This window comes from Rhyacophila brunnea, unplaced genomic scaffold (genome assembly GCF_057557595.1).
Source record: "Rhyacophila brunnea isolate RB1 unplaced genomic scaffold, BYU_Rbru_1.0 scaffold_7, whole genome shotgun sequence".
NCBI lineage: Eukaryota > Metazoa > Arthropoda > Insecta > Trichoptera > Rhyacophilidae > Rhyacophila > Rhyacophila brunnea.
Window position 1 is genome coordinate 15045955 of NW_028233339.1, and position 20801 is coordinate 15066755.

Consider the following 20801-nt stretch of genomic DNA (forward strand, 5'->3'; position numbering starts at 1 on the left):
TGAGAGCATACAACCAAATCCCAGTGGCTGAAGAGGACATTCCGAAGACTGCCATCACAACACCCTTTGGATTATTCGAGTTTCCATTTATGTCTTTCGGCTTGAGGAATGCGGCCCAGACTTTTCAGCGCTTCATTGACGAGGTTCTGCAGGGTCTGGACTTCTGCTACGCCTACATAGACGACATCCTGGTAGCCTCCACAACAGAACAAGAGCATCTTCAACACCTGGAAATTTTGTTCAAACGCCTACAGGAGTACGGCCTGGTTGTCAACTCCACGAAGTGCCACTTCGGAGTAGAGGAAGTTAAATTCCTTGGCTACCTGGTTTCCAGCACCGGAACTCGACCACTTCCAGATCGTGTCAGCGCTATTCGCGAATACACCCGCCCAGACACTCAAAAAGGACTACGACGGTTCTTGGGAATTTTGAATTTCTATAGGAGATTCGTCCCCAAGGCCGCAGAAACGCAAGCTCCACTGAACTCACTCCTGCAAGGAAAAACTTCCAAGAAAGAACCTATCATCTGGACACCAGAAGCAATCAAGGCCTTCGAGGAATGCAAGAAGAGTTTGGCGGAAGCAACGCTATTGAAACATCCGAAAAGTGAGGGGACTCACTTAGCGATAATTAGTGACGCATCCGATACTTCCGTTGGCGCAGCACTTCAACAACGAGTTGACGATCAATGGGAACCGCTGGCATTCTTTTCAAAGAAGCTAAGTCCAGCGGAGAGAAAATATGGCGCTTACGACCGCGAGCTTTTAGCTATCTATCTAGCTGTCAAACATTTTCGACACATGATAGAAGCTCACACGTTCACCATATTTACCGACCACAAGCCCATTACGTTCGCATTCCAACAAAAATCGGACAAGTGCTCACCAAGACAATTCAGACACCTCGATTTCATCGGACAATTCACGACCGACATACGTCACGTCGCTGGAAAAGACAACATCGTCGCTGATGCCTTGTCTAGGATAGAAGTCGTTGAAGACACACTGAATTATGCCAACCTCGCAGCCGACCAGGAAACTGACAACGAAATGAGTACATTTTTACGTGACGGATCGGTACTTCAGTTGAAACAAGTACTTATTCCCGACACAGACATAAAAGTATTCTGTGACTTGTCAACACCTATCGCAAGACCTTTCATAACCAAACCGCACCGACAAGCAGCTTTTAATCATATCCACAGACTTTCACATCCCGGAATTAATGCGACCGTCAAACTTGTCACACAACGATTTGTTTGGCCGTCGATTAAAACGGATTGTCGAAATTGGGCCCGCAACTGTCTTCAATGCCAGAAGAACAAGATCACACGTCACATATCAGCACCACTCGGAAACTTTGCACCTTCAGGACGATTTGAGCATGTCCACATCGACATCGTCATCCTTCCTATGTCTGAAGGCTGCAGATATTGCCTCACCTGCGTTGACAGATTCACGCGGTGGCCGGAAGCATTTCCGATTAAAGACCAAGAAGCGGAAACGATCGCCCGTACATTCTACAATGGTTGGATCGCCCGTTTTGGAACGCCCTTGAGAGTGACAACGGATCAAGGCAAACAATTTGAGTCGAACCTTTTCAGACAATTAAATCGTCTGACTGGTACGGCGAGGATTCACACGACAGCATATCACCCAGCCGCAAACGGTATGGTCGAAAGACTGCATCGTCAATTAAAAGCCGCTATAAAATGCCACGAGAATGAGAGATGGACTGAAACATTGCCGACAGTGTTAATGGGAATCAGAGCAGCTTGGAGAGAAGATTTAAAGACGACAGCAGCTGAGCTTGTGTACGGCGAACCCTTACGCCTACCAGGGGAATTTTTGTGCCATCAAACCAGCACAAACCAAGACCCAAGCAACTACGTCACGATCCTGAAAAAACATTTCCAACAACTGCAACCTGTGAAAAGCCAGCAACACGGCGAAAAACGCGTTTTCATTTTCAAAGACCTTAACAAATCGACACATGTCTTCTTACGCGATGATACAGTCAAAACTCCGCTAAGATCTCCATTTACCGGACCATATGAGGTCATCACGCGCAATACGCGAACATATGTCATTTGCAAGAGAGGAAAAAACGTCACCGTTTCTATCGACCGTTTAAAACCAGCGTACATTCTCAAGGAAAATAAAACAATGGAACAGCCTGAGAAAAATCCTGACACCGTGGGAGCTCGTGTTACCCGATACGGCAGAAGTGTCCATTTTCCAGACCGTCTCTAGGCCAGTGGAGCAAATATCGGTCAACAACATCAGGCACGAGCCGAACAATGCAATCGGGGTCGTGTTTCAAAACAGCACGCGGAGTTTCCGATTTCAAAACAGCAACGTTAGCGAAAGCAAGAACACACATCGACCTAGAATGTAGGTCAGTGGTGTACGCAATATTTAAAATGCAGGCATAAACAATTTATTCACAATAAATGCGGATAACTCAACTGGATTATTCAGTATTTTACCATCATCATCACCAAGAGACACCAGCATACGAAAATGGGTGCACAACAGACAAAGGAAGAGATCATCGTCGCACAGACTGCGTCGGGCGGAGCAATTGTCAACGACACGTCGACAGGCCAACTGTCGTGGGCAACGCTTGCCTTGATTATCGTCATCATTGCCGCAGTTTCCAGCTACCTGCTATGGACAAATTGCAAAAAGCACATCACCAAGAGAGTCATCAAGGACATGAGAGCAGACGTCCCGGGATGCAGACCACCGCAGCATCCACCGAGACAGATCTGATTGGACCTTCAAGCGACCACCTCTACCTACTTTCATCGCGATTTGCGTGCCGCATTTCGCTGGAAGGGGGGTATGAGGGTGGAAGTAGTCCGCAGACAGTGCAATGTGTAGATAGCAGTTAAAACCTAAAAATTACAACATTTTAATAATTCAATATTTTTAATAATCAGCAAAACACTGCCGTGAGAACGGACATATGATCACCTCCCGCCGGCTGAAGAAATGCTTAAGTGCCGGGTGTCAGTTGTCCATCACAGGAATGAACGAGTAAACAGTGCATTCCTGTCATTGTGTCGTGTGAAATCCATTGTTGGACTGATAACGTTTGTACCTTAATCAAATTTCGCAGACAAAATCCCAGGAATCTATCCGCAATGTGGGAACAAAACAATAAATTTACCCACGCTGTGGATAGCATTTCCTTTGTCTACTTTCAATATAAAAACAGACGTGGCAATCCAACAAGAACTCAGTACCTTAAATTCGCTCGTCTTAATAACACGCCGCTCGCTTCAACGTTAAAATAACTTTTATCACAAACACTATCGTCGTAATCTAATTTATAAACTTTGTATTATTCAAGCTGTAAATTGAATCTGTAATTTGTGTTAAGGGATAATAAATTTGGGGAATTACTTTTATACGCATCAAAACCTTCTGATTTTATTCATCACCTACCCCTCATCACACCATCCCTTGCAACAAATGTGTTCTTAATTGTTTTCACTGAACTCTGTCGATAATGTTTGTTAGTTTTTAAAATTTAATTTAATTCTACCTATTCCAAGCCATAATACATAATAGCTAAAATTATTCCATTAAACCATACATCATTTTAGGTATTTTATAGATAGAAGAATATTTTTATCGATTTTGTTTGATGAATTTAAAAAACTAACCAACTCCATCATCTGTAATATTACCTATTACTTATATTAATTCAAAAAATGTGCACTATTTTTGTTAGGCCATCCATAGCATACCTAAAATATTTTATTTTGGTTTAGGCAAGGCTTAATTGAATTTTTCTAACCAGCACCATCTGCAAATTGTAGTCTGAACATGAGTATGAATTTTTGTGTACGTAGGTCACAGCCTACCTCCACCTTTTGCCACTGGTATCTAGATAAGTAAAATTAGAAGTTTACTCTATGTATTATTTAATTAGACCCATAATTTTTATGTGTCTTAATGGGTTTATAATTATTAGTGATGTTAAGGAACTAACATTTTAATTTACTTATTACTTTTTATACGTTCATATTATCTGTATTAGTTTCATGATATTTTCATGGTATTTCTTTGTACGAACGGCAAAGGGCGATATGTCCCAAAATTTAAAAAAAACTAGTTTAATATGCCAAATTAATATAATTTAAAATGAGAAAAATAGTGAGTCGAATATACATCTCTGAGTTAGTCAATTTCACTAAGAGACATAGAAATTCCCATACAAAGTTGTCCTAAACTTATTCTTTTAGTTCTCGTGAAAGATTTTAGACGTATGTAGGTACCCTTTGCTTTCAGTGGTTTTGTAGGTAGTTAAATACATAATATGGAAACGATTTTCTTATTAAGGATATTCAAAATGTATAATACGAATTAGGAGAAAAGAATAAATTATATAATTTGTGATAAATATACAATGTATTTTTGAATATTATTTGTATCTCTACAATGTATTAGAAAGAAAATGCGTAATAATACATTACAAATAGTATTCAAATGCACTGTAATATGTAAAAGAAGATACATCTATCAATCAAATTTAAAATATATATAAAGTATATTATATCTATCTACAGATAATATATACAGACTTAGGAATATAGGTAGAGTTTAAATTTGGAACATATTGTTCCTACGAAAACAAAAGCAATAGATATGCGGTTTTATATGTATACATTATTTAAAAAAAAAGGTGATAATGCGTATATTTAATGTTATGTTTATTGTTCTATTAGTAATAATAATAATATATTCATTGACATGTTTTCTTATTCAAGTAAATGGGTAACGTTTTTTAGTCATCTTTACACGATTTAAGAATTAATTCCCCCGACGCCATCACAAAACAAATTGACGTATTCACAGCTCGACTTTCGCTCTCCGATTGGCAGCGAGTCCGAAATTTCGTCGCATCTATAGTTGACAATTATTTGCTGTTTCACTGAAGTATGCTCTTAAGTGAAGAAAGTCGTAATCGACAGAGACACTATTTTTGACACGTAGGTTTAAGCTACGAAAAAGGAGGCATCGAGTATCTAATACGTAAGGAAATGTCAATTTTCAACATTCGATATCTATGATTTTCTATCAAATGGACATATATCAACTATTAATTATAAAATTATAAAACGTGTACTTTAAAATATCTTAAAACAATATTAATAGGTACCTATGTAATAACAATAAGTACATAAATTAATAATTGTTCAGTTAATAAAATTCATAAAATGAGCGTTTGTTGAGAGCTTTCATCTTATTATTACATTCTTATCTAACATGTTTTCAATTTTTTCGAAAGTAGGTATGGTAGAGCTTTTTAAAGAATTCATAGTTTTAATATATATTTTATTTTATTTTATGCATTTAAGAAATTGATATAGGTACATGGTACATGTCTCCTTAATGTAAAATCTATGTTATTTATATTTAATCGACATTTTTGTATTGTCATGATTTCTAAATTGAATACATGAAATAAAAATGGCACTAAGTGCCCGAAAATCGAGAAAAAAAGTGAGTATGCAGAAATATTCTATGTGCCATCGCTAATATCCTAAATACATTTCTTAGTACCAAAAAAAAATATTAGAACTTCTATGGATATTTAAAGATGGCTCTGGGTGTAAGAGGAAGAGTGATTAGTTTTAACATTGGCACTAAGTGCCGTTTTGTTTCAACTGACATTAGTATCAAAATGGCTGACAATGGTGTTTTAGCGTCTTGTCCTAATGTTATAAAACGTCGTAAAAATGGTGAGAAGAGTGTGAATTGTGCGAGAAAAAACTGAAAAACGCCGGCAAAGAATATGTATCATGTGTTAATAAAGTGATATCTGCAAGAAAACCGCCAAATAATGAAGTAAATGCTAATTTAAATTTTCAAGTCATATTTTAATTTTCTTCAAGATTTTATCAGATATTGGCAACCGTTTTCAAATTATGATATACAAAAAGTGCATAATTATGAGAACATTTATTATTAGAAAATAAGCCATAAGAATATTGTGAGTTTCGAAAATAACTAGTTGAAGATGGTGTCATATTGTGATAATATTTGGTAGGGTTGTCAAAAAATGGTATTTCTTAGAAAATCTTTATCTTACGAAATTATAAAAACAATAATGTTCAATCAAAATTTGAAAAATGAGTAAAAAATAAATATAAACAAAAATAAAATTTAGTGCAATAAAACAAGTATACTTACATGAAAAAAACATAATGTAGGTATTTATAAAAAAAAATCTCGCATATTGGAACATGAGTTATAAAAAATAAAATGAAAATTATTAATACCGTATAATATGATGAAAATGAAAGAATATGATATTGTTAGTATCAATAAATTGGGTTTTGCAACTACAACAAGATTTAGAAAGAGACGGCATAATATCTTTAGGTGTGTATCTAAAAATAATAAAAAAGGAGTTTTTGTATAATTTGCGTTTCCTTTGCCCTTGCCGGACATTGATGATTGCTTGTAAAAAATAGTTTCATTGGATATTTCACAGTTTGATTCATATTATAATTCTTTAAATTCTAATAGATTTATGTTTTGTAATATTCCATTTAAGTCGTTTTTTGCGATCCGGGTTTCGCCTTTCGGCATCTTCAGGCAGTGTACACTCACCAAAGGTTTCAATATAATAATATGTTATATTTTAATACATTCATTCTTTTTATGAGTAATTGTGAACATCCATTACAAAATGTCATCATCATGTTAATTATACTATTAATGGTTAAGTTAGGTATTATTTGATTATTCAGACACGTAAAAGGTTTCCTATCTCTTGGAAATATAAGAAGTTAATAACAACATGTGTCATTGAGACTTAGTTCCTCGTTACCGATATAGAGCGAGGCACTTAGTGCTTATTTTAAGAAATTGGTGTTGCGACGTAGTGCTTTTCTAAAATGTCGTTGTTGAAACGTGTTTTTCTTAGAATGTTTAATTATAAATTGTATTTTGTTTTCTTCTAATGATATTAAGATTGTATGCTAAATCTATTGAGAAGTTAATAAAATAGTGCTTTTATGAAAAATAAACGAATTATTCATTGAAACCGCTATATCTCAAATTCAACTTTTTGGTACTCAGTGCCATTTTTATTTCATGATGTGTCAGTAGGTAATTGACTACTGGAATAACTAAATCTTTTCAAAAGAAAAATGCTTCAGTAGTGTTCATTCATTGTTCTTATGTCACAATATTGAAACTCCATTTGATATAAATAACAAGATTTCAATTATACATTTTTTTTTATAAAATATCGATGTTTTTAAATATATTTAAATATAAAAAATATTAAAATTGTGAACTAGTCAATAATCAATAAATATATTAAATTTTAATAACAAACATGACTATAAAATAATATATAATAATAAGTTATGCCATTTTAACGAATTTACATTTTATAATGTTTTTTTAACTTTATCTTTATTGAAATGTAATAAATGTAATATAAAGTAAATGTAAATTATCCAAAAAAATCTCAATTAATTGCAAACTTTGTATTTTAATGCCAGGACGTGTCTCTGGTAGGTGGAGTATTCACCTTAAAAGTGTCAATACCGACACCATTAGTAGACTAAACCGAATTTCTATTAAACTATTAACAAAATTGTACCAAGGTAAATAAATAATACTAATTTGTTTATTTCAATTGATTTTATTGTTTAATTTGTATTCTTTTTTTAATTATTGTTTTTTTTTCTATAAAATTAATTTTTGCTTTGTTTTTTTTCTGTACCTACCTTGTTTTTTCTCTATTTGATATACTTGTATCTTTTATTCAAATGTCATGTTATGAAAGTCGTGAATTAATAATTTGTTATGTGCTCAATGTGTCTTTTTTAAATAAATAAATAATACTAATTTCTCTATTTTTTCTTCTATTTAAGAAAAATAATATAAAGGTAAAGTACCTAATAAAAAGATTTTTTAAATGTAATTTCATTCTAGGTATTGACTATAAACATCGACTCATTCCTATTTCAAGTGACTGAGTAATTTATATTAGATATTTGTTTTCCCAAGATTTGTGTTATATCCCGAAACTGTGATAAATCCAGAATAAGCACACTTCTCGTCAGTCGAACTGTATCCATTTTCACGGAATGAAAGCGCTTTTTTGTAGGCGTAATGGCGTCAGTGGGTACTTACTAACTGGCAGGCTCCGAGTTATTTATTCATTCACAATGAATAACACTTAATCCCACCTTTATTCGATCTATTCGGATGAGGTGAATAAAAACCAATACGCAGATAAAAATTTACACCTTACTAAAGCTACACAATCAATTCAGATAAACTAAAAGTAATGATTCAACAAACAATTTATTGGACGCGATAAAATTTCAATGGTATTTTACTGGTTCTTTTTTTATAACAATCAATATTATTGATCGTTTGTATCTAAACTTACATAGACAAGAGGCACATTCACATAACTTTACACCTACAATTAATAATGTTACCTATAATAATATGTAAGCATAGAGTGCACATTTGGTTGATTCTTATTTTATTCATACTGACATCTTCAAATCTTAGTGAACGTATATTATTAATCATTATTTTTTCTTCGTGATGCTACATAATAATCGTCACTGTTCTGGCAGAAGACACTTATTCAAAAAAATGACATATTGAGTTAGTTATACCAAAATGTTCCTTATTTCAAACTTTACCCTCTGGAAACCTTCTTAATAAATAAACAGTCTTTATTTTAAAGTCATCCTTTTTACAATTACTTAATAAACTCACATGATAGACCATTTCAAACATTTAAAAAACTTCAAAGTCAAATTACTCAAAACTAGTGTTCCCCAGTTAGTGTGTTCTGCCAGAACAGAGACAATATTATTTGTGATGATTTCTACATAACAATCTGCTATTGAGGACATCTTGGCGTAAAAATAATTATTTATAATCTTACAGGGTTTATTATTTTATCTTCATCGTCCCAAAATTGCATCAGCGCATCTATTCTATACACAAGAGTACTTTCGGCCGCTACGGCAGCTATCTAGGGTAGGTATCGAAGTATTAACACATATTGTAACAATTACAATAAGTTAGCCGTCTAAAGAGTCAAAACTGTCGCTCTCGCTAAAAAATTTAACACAGGCAAAAGAGGTGCTGTTAAAACAGAGCACTTTTTGTAACAATTACAACTAACTGACTTATTGTATTTGTAAATACCTATTTCGTGTTATTATGTAAAAAAGTATTTTTAGTAGGGTAGATTGTGAAAAATATATGACGAAACTAATAAAATTCTAGTTTTCAATTGCTCTTATGAAGAGTTGCAAATTGTAAATAATGCCTCTTTTACTCGGCACTGTGAACTTATATAATATTTTTTTCGCATTGACTGAGGATATTATATTCTCATAGAAAAAATCATCTTCTTTGCTTTTATGTTTCTGAGTGCGGCTCTGTTTGGAAAAATTGCGACTTGTAGCTAATTTGATATGTGGATTATTTATCCGTTTTTAATCTCTATACATAGGTTGCCGTTTATATTTCGGGAATTTGCAAAACTGGTATTGCTAGGTGGAATTTGACTTCTGTATTTTAAAGTTTGACATTTTAACGGCAAAAGTACTCAGAACGTTTTAACAAACGGACGCTTTTTGTTTTTTTAAATTCATTTGAAAAATTTATCTCGCCAAAAAATGGAATTAACTCTTGAAAATTTCCTTCAACATGGATTATCACAGGAACAGTGCATCGCTAAACTTAATGCTTTATATGGAGATGAAGCACCATCAAAAACTACTGTATATCGCTGATTTAGCGAATTTTATCGTGGCTGTCGTTCTTTCACAGACGAGCCGCGTGAAGGTCGTCCAAAATCAGTTGTTTCTCTAGAAAACATCGATGCTGTGTGTGAACTGATAATGCAAGATCGTCATGTGATATACCGTGAGAATAAGGCATCTCTGCGAATTAGTAAAACTAGCGTGTATATGATCTTGCATGGACATTTAGATGTAAGGACGGTATGTTCGCATTGGATCCTGCATAATTTGACAATCGCACAAAAAGAGGCGCGTGTCGATTGGTGAAAGGAAATGCTCAAAAAATACGATCGAGGTGCTTCAAAAATCGTTTATAAGATTGTTACAGGTAACGAATCGTGGATCTATACGAATGAGCCCGAAAGTAAATAACAGTCGACCGTATGGGTTGGGTATGGGGCGCTCGAAGCACTTCGAATCAAATGGTCGCCTGTTTTTTCGGAAAAACGGGCCATGTCGCAACTGTACCTTTAGAGAATCATAGAACAGTTAATTCTAAATGGAATACAACCATTTGTTTTCCAGAAGTTTTTGGTGAAATGAGGAAAAGCAACCGTCGGCGTCAAATCATCCTTTATCAAGACAATGCGAGCTCTCACACATCGGCTCAAACAAGCGCCTATTTGAGCACTCAAAACATTAAATTTATGGGTCATCCGCCGTACAGACCTGAGTTGGCACCAAATGATTTCTTTTTATTCCCGACAGTCAAAGATAAATTGCGTGGTCAACGATTTTATACACCAGAAGAGGGGAGGGGGTTGATGCATTCAAAAACCAAGTGTTGGAGTTACCTTCTACAAAGTGGCAAAAATGCTTTTCAGATTGATTCAAACTCATGGAAAAGTGTATAAATTGTCGTGGAGATTATTTTGAAAAACAATAAAACTGTTTTCATTGATAAAAAAATCGTTTTTGTTTGTTATTCCCGAAATATAAACGGCTACCCTCGTATAACATTTTTTATCAACATTAACAGTTTATAAAAATACTTTGCTATTCAATTTTAAAATTGATTTTGAAAGTGACTAAATTAGGTGAGGTACATTTTTAACATTTTCACAACCAATATTTTAAACTGATGAAAATTAATGAAATACACATTGCTAACATTTGTGTATAAAAAAACTCCAGTTAAAATAATTATTGTTTACCAAAATTTTATGATGTTACCTAAATGAATAAACTGCCAGGAAAACAATTCAATTTCTTATCCTCTTTAGAATTCACTGTATTTTATGAATGGATTAGCAGATTATATCGTGTTGATTTTACCAATTTCGTCAGAATTTATGAAGGTTCTGCCGCTGCATTCATCGTATCAAGTCATAATATTTCACAGCCTGCAAGAACCTCAGCCTGATTCTTTGTCCCGTATGGCCTTCCCATCGCGTTTCCACCTCCTCAGCATGCAATAATTCAGTCCTGCTAATCGGGCATCCCAATCGGCAGTAATTTTCGCCAGAGGAAAATGTCTCTCGCCCAACATCTCGGCCCGGGGATAACGCCCTGAGTTATGCCCGTCTGAGTTCCTCGTGGGGCGCTGGTTCGGCTGCCGAGGGGGTGTTTTAAGGGTCCGGTGGGGTTAAAACGGGGGTAGAAACAGAGCCGCGGAGCGATAGAAGTCTGATGCTGGTCGATGGCCTGTCAGTGGTGTATTCTAATGACGTTTCAAGTAGACAGCAGGTACATATTATGCATATTGATTGGGTATTACTTTAATAACGTCCACTCTCTATAACTTCATGAAAAATTATCATAAAATAAAATATGTTTTTTGCTCAACGCTTCTTTATTTTTGTTGTTTCTGGGCTTTTTGAAAACTTAACTTCAGATTACCGTGTCAGTATAAAACTAAAGTTCTTATAGAGGTCTTGATTTAAAACTGGATTGCTTAGCATATTGAATGGGTCACCGAACATTTTTTTCAGTTAATAAACAACTTACTTATATCCTATAAGCACACAATTTGAAAGCTCTAAAAGCTCTTGACATAAATTTTAGACGGAATTTTTAAGTCAAAAATATTATCCTACTAGCTACGATACACGGCACTATAAGATGCAGAAAAGTGAAGACATACGGCGATGTAAGTCGCCTGCCAGATGTGCATGACATTCTCTAGCATCCGCGCCAAAGCGGTGCGATCGCGGCATCTTGCAGCGCCAGCGTCCTAATCTGGAGCACGTTTCAAAAACGTTAGGAAACCCCGTGTCCGTATTTTTAACGTGTGCAGTATCACAGTTCACCGTGAGCTATTATATCGGTAATAGAAGGCTGTAAAAAATTAAGATGAAATTAATGTCTAACCCTTAAAAACACATAATTAAAACCATCAGAATACATGGAAAAGGCAGAAGAAAATAAGTAGGTAAGTAAATTGGGAAAACAATCATATTGTAAGTATATACTTACCTATTTATATATATAAATAAAATAAAAATGAATGAAAAGTAGGTTAACAAGTGGGTGCTTGTAAGTATCAAGTCGTACCTACCTCTATCTATTACGTATATATGCTAATGGTTATAATTATAATCACGATATTATCAGATATTTGATACGAATCAATATGAAATTAACGTTATTTTTGAATCTAATAAAATTAGAACATTACTGTTTCCAATGCTCCGCGATCATCGCGGCAATTTCCTGGTCTCAAAGATATCCAGCCATCTTATTCCTATATGACAGACAGTTCACTCAGTTCACGGGAAACTGTTATATGACGAAGTGTAATACATACCTACTATTTAGTATTTACACTTAACCAAGAAATCTCACCCGTATCTAAGATATTCTGTTTTAGTGTATTTTTATAGCATGATTGCTACGCGCTACAACTTGGTAGTAATATTATTAACGAAATTAATAATATGATGGAACATATTATGAGATAGGTGAGAGATAATTAATAAAGCCTTCCATCGCCCGATTAACTTTTAAACAGTTGATTTTTCGATAAAAAAATCACGCGCAGAATTAATTGCATTACGATGTCATATAAGTAATATACATTAATTTTAATTTATTCGATGTTAATTTTGTTGTTTTGAATATAGATATGAATGAGTAGATAGTTATTCTTTTAGAGTATTTGTAAAAATATGTTTTCCTTAGTAAAACTTACTTAGAACCTTCTTCTCCCCCGGCTCCACCCATAGGCCATAATTTTTAACGTGAGTTTTGCGATCAGCAAAAGGAAGTGACAGCCCAAAGATGGACGGCCCAAGAACACATTCACATTCACACGTTTGCAGTGGCGTGCTTGAAATATTAAGGCTTAACTGTAAATAAATACAACGAGTAAAAATTACCTACATAATATTACGTAGTAGCATACTTACTTTTACTTTTATCATTAGGTATATACTTATTAAAAGCTATTTTTATTTGACGAATAATTCATTACAATTCTTAAATCTGCAACATTCTTTAATAAACACACATAATTCGGAAACACCTCTGAAACGTTCTTATATTTATAAGTAAATAAATTGAGAAATGTGTTGCTAGACTTCAAATTCAGCCAAGTCCACCTTTAAGTATTTTTGACTTTTTTGTGAATTGTTGAAGAACTACTGCTTTCTAACATTTTTGCATCATCAAAATGTGGATCTTATTAATTTTAAATGTTCTATAATCGAAATAATATAAACTTCCACTCTTGTGACTATGTACTTGGGAAAACAAAAAGCTGTTTTTCTCCTATCCATCCTTTATGGACTTGGCTGATTTTGAAATCTAGCGACACAAATATGGACGCTAAATATGCACCCAGCACGTAATGATTAGGCGGCCATTCGATATAATTAGCATGCTATTTAAATTTGGTAATTAAAAAGTATACCCAAACTGTGACAATACTGCGCTAGATTGATGAGATAATCAAATAAAAAAAACCAAGAACCGAAAAGAATGGAGACAGAAAGTAGACGTCTTCGTCCAGCAATAGATCAAAAGTGGCTGAGATTTGGTCATAAGGTAGGTATTCGTTAAGGGTTCCGTCACCGTAGCCTGCTTTCCGTTATCCTGCAGCGATGCTATAAAAGCGATCTATGCGTTGCAGGTCTCGCATGGCGGGAGGCGCGAGATTTGGCTATGAACCGAGGGAAGCGGCGCGATCTTGTAGTTCCCATATACCTACCCCAATACCGGCGCGTGACAGTGTGAAGTAAATAAGTAATATAGATATTAATTAGTATTATTATAACAATAATTACTGCCTTCGAATCATTCCCAATTAATTGGTGGGATCAAAATGTAGTTGAAAACCTACCTGTCAAAACGACAATATTATTATCATGTATGCCTAATGTGAGTTCAACTCACATTATAAGTATGTAGGTGTGTTTACCTTTTCTTCTTATATATGTCACGTCACTGCTTCATTTCTATGACTCCAGCAGTATATTCGCTAGTATGAGATTGGCGCAATATATAGGCAGTCGGCTTTTGCTACTTTCACAGCATGAGGAAACAGCGGTGACGCAAACCTGCTTTTGTCGGTGACTTTTACGACATCACTGCCATCTATTGACTCAAATGAGCAATATGAAATTAAGACACGTTTATTGGCATTTTCATACGGTACATAATATTATAATATTGTATGCGGAAGCCGGAATGTAAATCTAAATCAAATTATACAAACTTTAAAATGCTTCAGTATTTCCCTCAGAAATTTTATTTAAAATTTTATTTAAAAACCGCTCATCCATGATTCGTATTACGTACTGTCAGTGGTATCAGTAAGTACTATAAAATGTTGTCAGTACCTAATACTGATTATGTCAGTGACGTCCCTAGACAAAATACCGCCCCATTTTTATACAGTATTTTTTTATCATCCACTCCAATATCCAATAAATGTGTTGTATGGATACATTAGGTACTAACAAAATAATATATAGGTACATGCCACTAAAACTAACACCCACCACACTTAAGCGTCGGCCTATAGCGTCGTGGGTCCCAGATTCGAATCCTGGGTCTGGCAAGTACACATATTATTTTTCAATTCGTGTATGAGTCAGACTATAGACTTAAAAGGCTGAGCAAGTGGCTAACATCCGTTTCTCGTAAAAACAAGTTCTGTTAATACAAGCCTCCACTCTGTGGAGGCCCATATACCTAATCTTATTAGGATCGGACATGGCTGAAGAAAAAAAAAACATACAAAACTCAGCTCCTATGTGGTTGATATTTGGTTTGTGCTAATGCAAAGACATGCACTATCACATGAAAAACCGTTACTGCTTTCAAAAGTTGTAATATTGTATTTGTTTCTTCATTCGCCGCTCATTATTTATTATGCCATCCCTATGCAACGCATAAACTGTCTACCCACGGGAATACCCCATGGCCCACACAGACTGCGGGCCCCCAGGCTAGGATCTTTGGCGCCCCCCCTACCTATCGATTAGGATAAAGGCAGTGTAACGCTCTACAGTAGCGTTTTCCAAATGGTGGACGCGTAAAATTAATGTCTATAAGTATTTTATGTACCTAGTGTTTTTTTAATTATACTTATTGTAATACATCTATTTGAATTATGGAGTTGTCGAGTATTGATATAGGTACAATTAAAAATTGTATCGCACAACTATATAATTATAAATAAAAATATTATTGAAGAAAAAAAGCGCCACAGGCGACTTTTTTTTACTATTAAAACAATTTTTTCATATGTGTTTATCTAACTTATCTGGTATCCCCCTACACTCCTGAGCCTGGGCCTCCAGGATAGAGCCCTGTCACCCCCTACTTGTGGGGGTCATGGAATACCATCATGGTAATATTTATAGGAAATATCGCTCAAAGGATGGCGAAATTTAAATGTGGTCACGATCCTCAGCCATGAGTGCACGACCAAGAAGAGAGAATATTTATAGTATAATATAGAGTACGACACAAATTAATTTCAAGGTGACAACGTCGTTTAGTAGGTACCGATATTTTCAAAAGTCATTTCAAGTTTTAACACAAATCCGATGACTTGAGCTAATATTCTTACAAAATTGCTTAAACAACTTCAAAGACATTAACCGGTTGGATAATTTAAAGTTGGAAATGCAAATATACCAAAGCCAAGCAGATAATGCCTTATCTAAAATCACAAGTAGGCATTAATATCAAACATACTATGGATTAATGAAAATCATACAATGAAGAAAGAAGCGGCATTCTCGGATTAAAATGGATGACATTAATAAAATAAACACAAAGCAATGTTAGCATAGATCATAAATTAAATAATATATAGGTTTAAAACAAGGTGCTAAACCTTTATCCCTAAATCAACACAAACTACACATGCGCTTGTCTTGACATAAGGTGAGATAAGATGGTTTTTTGTAAGAAATAAATATACCTCACAGGTAAATTAAGGACAAATACCTTTGAGGTCATGGTTTTCAAACATTGACATCGTGCATTAGGTACCTACTTAATATTAAATATCGTCACCTCAATATTACAGCTAGATAACTCTGATTAATTGGTCATTGTCGGAAAAATTTAATTTAAACTTAATTAACGTAAATCTAAGGTATAATTATTATTTAAAATAAAAATGGAATATTGTGCTTGTCTAATTAAGAACAATTAAATAATGTTCAATTTTATGAAAAAATATCGTAGATAAGTATATTACATATTTTATTTATTTAATGCATTTATTGTATTAAAGTTATCTAACATTTTCAAACACAAAATTAATACAGTTCCCATTAACTTAAGTTTTTAATCAATTAATTAACGTTAAAGTTTTATCATTTTGTAGAGAAGGAAATGTAGAATCATAATATTCAATAGCTATCTCAAAAACAGTGAAAATCAAGTTATCTAGTTGAATTGAGGTGACGATATGGTTTTACATATTTTTTAAGATGCATTATAACCTAATGTGGATCTTGGCTGCCTCAAGAAGAGGTTTATTAGCTACGGATTTTTGCTTTTATGAGAAATGGATGATAGCTAGTTGCTCAACCTATTTTTTTATTCTTTCCAAATATTCAAAGGCGATTGAAGATAACCTAGAGTTTCGAACTTTGACTTGTCATCCAACCAAGTTGTTCACGTGCTCTGGGAATCTCCAATAACGTGCTCCAATAAAGAAGATATCCCATCATGACGTCTGACCGGGTCATCATAAATGTCAATTTTGTTGCGTTTAGAAAACTGCGGCGTCTTATTACATTCAAAGCACATGTGAGTGCGTGGTGACCTCAGTTTTAGATATTTTCTCCTGAAATATTCCTAGGCGTAAAAAACTACTAATGTTTCACAACAAAACGTAGGACCTCGTGACACGCTTAATTAAGACCGAGTGTGCTGCCGGGTGGGTTGGTTTGGAGGGGTCTGTGTTTGTGTTGGCCATCAAGATTGTTTGATTTGGCATCGTTGGATTTCTGTTTGTGGGGTCCAATCTCTCTATGTCTAAATGTATGAATATTGAAAAAATCAGGTGATTTTTTCACAGACCCGGGATTCAAACCGTAGAGCCGTCACAACTTTGTGATTTTCTATTATACATCTATCGAATTGTTAAAAAAATATATTTTAGGTTTAGGCATCTTCACACATAATAATATTATTTGTGACATGATAATATTATTAACATGATATTATCATGTTTGACTTGAATAATAAATTTTCTTCCATTTTGTGTTAATCATTTTTTATCTCACAAATTACTGGACATGAAAAACAACATTCTATAATATTATATTCTTCACATTTCTTTATAATCTGATACTTACAATGTGTTTAAATTTCATGGATTTGTTTAATAATTTCGGATAAATTAATGTAAGTAGGTATAATTTTATTATGAAAGAATAATTTTGAAAATTTAAGACTTGCATGTTGAAATGTTTAATGAAAAAATAAGGTCTTGAGGAGGCGCATAGCTTTTAAAGTTGGCGGTAATAAAATTCAATGTGTGCCGGTCGTAAAATTTCGGCTTTCCTCAGAGGTCCACCATATTCTCGGAGTGAGCTGGTGAGTTTGGCAAACACTCGATAAAGATGAAGAGCGGGAGGCCGCCGAGACAACACTCGTGGTGGACCATGGACCGGTAAAGTGGTAATGTTGATAGTAAGTGCACTGATGGGCAAAAGAAATCAACAATTTAGTAGATATTTATAACGGTTATTACCTAATTATAATTGTATTTTATTCCGTATTTTTGTCTTGATAAAAAAATGTAGGTACAAGATGAAGGGATAGTTTCGAGTTGGATTTAAAGACCTTTGGAATCCTAACCTGGAGGTAAGCGACTTTCGGCAGACCTGGATGGAGGCAGATGCTGAAGAATGCCAACACCCACATATGGTTGTATCGCTAGGAAGAAGAAGAAAAAGAAGTCGGACGAGATGAGGTTACGCTGGCTACCCACCGGTTTGAATCTAGATAGCCTACTTTCTATTTATTTGAAAGAATAAACATGGTTGACAACAACGAAGTCTTGCAATAAAAATTATGGTTGCTGTAGAGTGTAGAGTGTAGACTTGTAGAGTGTAGACAGTGTCAACTAGTGAAGAGGAGAAAGTAAAAACAAATGTACGTAGGTATGTTGCCAATCTGTAACCTTCTACTCTCTTACCTTAAGGGCGGACGTGCTCAGCGTGGGTCAAAATGGAGCTTTTATTCTATTTTCAAAGCATGATCCTGGACATTCCTTAAACGTTGTAGATATTCTATTTATATAATTTTGCAGTCTTATTATCTTTTATATTTATTTTAAACATTTGATTACTGCATAAAGTATATTTATTAAATAAAATAGTATTCTTTTAAACCTCTCGCTCTAATGTTTTAGAATATAGCCATATTTCGGTACATAAATGTGCAGTGGTGTTAAGATTTTTTACATTTATTAATTTTTGAACGCATTTATAAAACCATCAGTATAATTTATGTCGACATTATTATAGTGAAATATTTACGATAAAAAATTATATTGATAATCTATGTGATCCCAAATTTGACAAGAATTAGGCATTTTATTATTCAAAAATTGGGCAAGATTAACACAAGATAATACATATTTAGATAAACACGAAAACCTAAAACTAGGAAAAATACAAATCAAAATGAGTTCAATCAAAGCGGCTATGATATTATTTTTATTACTCTGAGAGAGGAAGTTTATGAATGTCGCTGTTCCTACTTCCTGGCAGGTGTTAACATAATTATCTAGGTTGGTATTGACACATAATTTTGGTGTACACTTTTGTACTGCATTTTAGTAGGCTCTATAATCTATATCTCTATGTAGGTGTGAAAATGAATTTATTCATTCAGCTGTAGATAGTGTAGATACTCAAATTTTTAAACAAGAGTCTAGTTCTAGTTGGGACCTCTATCTCACTATCTACCTAATGCAACGGGGAATATACAAATTTTGGCCCAATATAAACCACCTAATATAAAAATGAGCAATTATCTAAATTATATTTTACGAAATCGACTTGCAATATATCAATATAATTCTTTTTCTCACTTCTATACTAATTCTTTCAAATTTTGTATATCTGTGTGTATTTTTTTGCAACTGTTTATCTCAGACCTGAGACCATACCTAATATGAATGAAGCAGTCCCTCATAATTTTTAAATAACATATAAGTCGATTGAGTATCTACATTATAAAAAAAAGTTATAAGCAACCAAGAATAAATTGACAGTTACTTATTGTTACTTATTGACATATTACTTATATGTTTGTTTTATGATGAATAAACTATCTGCCTGAGTTAGTTCCTTTTATTATGAAATTATATACATTATAATATTATGTAATATAATATTATAGGTCAACTTTATGTTTCTCAGTTAGATATAAAAGAGTAATATTTATGATAGTAGGTAATATAACTACCCTGTAACACATTTAAAAATTATTATTACTACCAAAAGATGTTCGAGAAAATTTTCTTAATTTGGAGTCGAAATACGAACCTACAACATAGGTATTATGAATGTGAAGCTTAAAATGTAGCAAACATCAATATTTTTGCAAATAATAACGTTATATTATATACTTACCCAAGTCTTATAAAATATTTTTTATACAATATACCATCATAGTCTACAATCACTTACAAATAACTGTACGTAAATAATTATTAAAAAAAGGCATCAAACGAAAACCACAATAATTTTGATTAACTACAATATTTATTTAAGTATAAAATAATGTTAATTTTAAAAACTGCCAGGCACATATTTTAGGACTACAAATAGAATTTGTTCTGTTTGCAAGCATATTATCGAATAATTCGAAAACATGTGTAAGTGAATAAAAATACCGAAAAATCATTGGGATAATTAACACAAATTCGTTGGTTAAAACATAAAAAATGACGGCTGATGCAATCAATCTCCGGCTTAATAATATATAACTAACATACGGAGCAATATTTGATATTTTGTGAATATACCTACACATACTACAGAAAAGTACAGTCGAACTTGGTTATTACGAGGAAGATGGGACCGACCGAATTTGCTCGTTATAAGCGTTACTAGTAATATCAGAGAATATGTATTTAAAATGAGCGGTCACATAACACAAAGTCGCAATTCAAACAAAATACACAATTAGAATTTTTCCCCGAAACAAGTAAGTATGGCATTCATAAACTAAAAAAGAAGTTGTTTATTGTAATTTACGCTGGCAGGTACCTACCTACCTGGTGACTTCACAAACCTTGGATTTTTTACATGCAATTTCAAACATATGCGTGTATACTTTTTCAATATTGTCGGCGAAAACACCAATTCAGTAACTACTTAGACACTCAACTAGTGTCATAAACGTAGTCTGATTCCGGCGGCATCCTGTCCAGTCGGATTTTATTGCTTAGGGTCGAAATGTTTTTAAACGATCGGCACATTAACAGTTTTAAGAAAATTTTGACCATATTTTAGCTCGGTATAACCGATGAGTAGCTCGTTAGAAAAGTGAATAAACGTTTAGAAAA